A 1,636-nucleotide genomic window follows, 5' to 3' on the forward strand; every position below is an offset into this window, starting at 1 on the left:
ATCTTGCTCTTGGAACCATCAATGAGCAATTTTTGAAGTAGAGGATAGGTTTCATACAGAATATCCTTTATATTTGTAGTTTTAAAGGTTCGTATTTTTGGACATTTTTGGACACTTTTGTCCACCCTTATTTTTGGACACTTTTGGACAAAAGTGTCCAAAAATGAAATGCCCACCCTGGTGGTCGGTCGTCCAACATCCAGCGTCTAGAAATCTATACTCTGACTAACAATGCATTGTTGATGCTGGCCATGCCAGGGTCAGCCCTCCAATAATGGAACCTCTCAATTAAAGAAATGAAGAACTCTGACTTCTAATTCCTTTGAGAAACTTTATGTCAAATTTTGAATTTTCTGAACATTCGATTGTTGGAGCTGCCATCAGAATGTTTTATGAAGATGATTGAAGATTGTCATCCGAAGAGAAAGTAGATTTCAATATTGCTATTGATGTTGGTAACTGACGTAGACAACCGAATACTCAATCAAAAAGTTTTTTGTTTGTTTTTCACGGGCTTTTCTAACCGCTTCAAGGAATCTAATCCCCAGTAGTTTTGAAATGAAAGGTTATAATTCGTCTATCTATTACCTTTTAATCCTTGTATCATTATGGTCTAAGTTATGTTGTATTCTATTCAAGCATGTGTTTTTGTTTTCAAAAACATATTTGTCATTTTCATCACAGGTTCTTTAATCGGGCAAATATTTAATCCATTTCAGAATACTTCAATATCAAAGCAACAAACTCCTTAAGAATTACAATGTCGTTGTTTTTGAACATATGACCAATTGCTAATTACTTAATCACTTAAGTACTTATTACCTCCATCAGACCATCTCGTATCAAACAGCACATTTCCGCACAATACAGACCGGCCAAAATATTATATATAAATATGATATTTATTTGAAACGTTTCTTGAAGAAACATTGAACGAAAATTTTCATGAATCTCCGAAATCTGCAGTGTCATTTTTCAAACCTCCCAAATGAAAATTCAGCAATGTACTACTTTTTGAATAAGTTTTTTTTAGTTTTTATTAATCAGAAAGATCAAATTCTGTGAAAATGCTTGGCCAAAGAACAAAATGACATTATTTTCGTAATGAAATAAGAATGATGAAACTGTAAGTAACGTTACAAGAATAGAAAGGCCGTGGCACCCAAATATAGTTGCATTTCTTCGGTTAACCATGGTTGGTAAAAAAATATATGACAAAATGAAAGCATGGAAACTGGAGGTATGTCTGCAAATATAATTAAGCCACAAGTCTTCTTTGGTAACTCTTCAATTGATTTGGAAGAGGTATGTAAAATCTAAACGGACTATTTTCAACCACAAAGGTCATTGAGTGGAATTTCAATCCATTCAGTGCCATGTTACTTGCAGCAACCCAAGAGTAGATTTGGTCTAGGACCTCTACCAGACAACCGGAATTCTGACCACTCCTGCCAACCGCCAATTTTGTATTATCAGCATAGGAAGAGATACTGACATTACTACTGTCGAAACCGAGAGTTCAGTCTATCTATGATACTGGATATATCTAACAGAACCGTCGCAATCTATGAGGAGAATCCCAAACCAACCAATCACAGACCTCCTTTCCTATGCAATTGTATGCTGTTCGAAATAA

This window comes from Tigriopus californicus, chromosome 2 (genome assembly GCF_007210705.1).
Source record: "Tigriopus californicus strain San Diego chromosome 2, Tcal_SD_v2.1, whole genome shotgun sequence".
In the NCBI taxonomy this organism is placed as follows: domain Eukaryota; kingdom Metazoa; phylum Arthropoda; class Copepoda; order Harpacticoida; family Harpacticidae; genus Tigriopus; species Tigriopus californicus.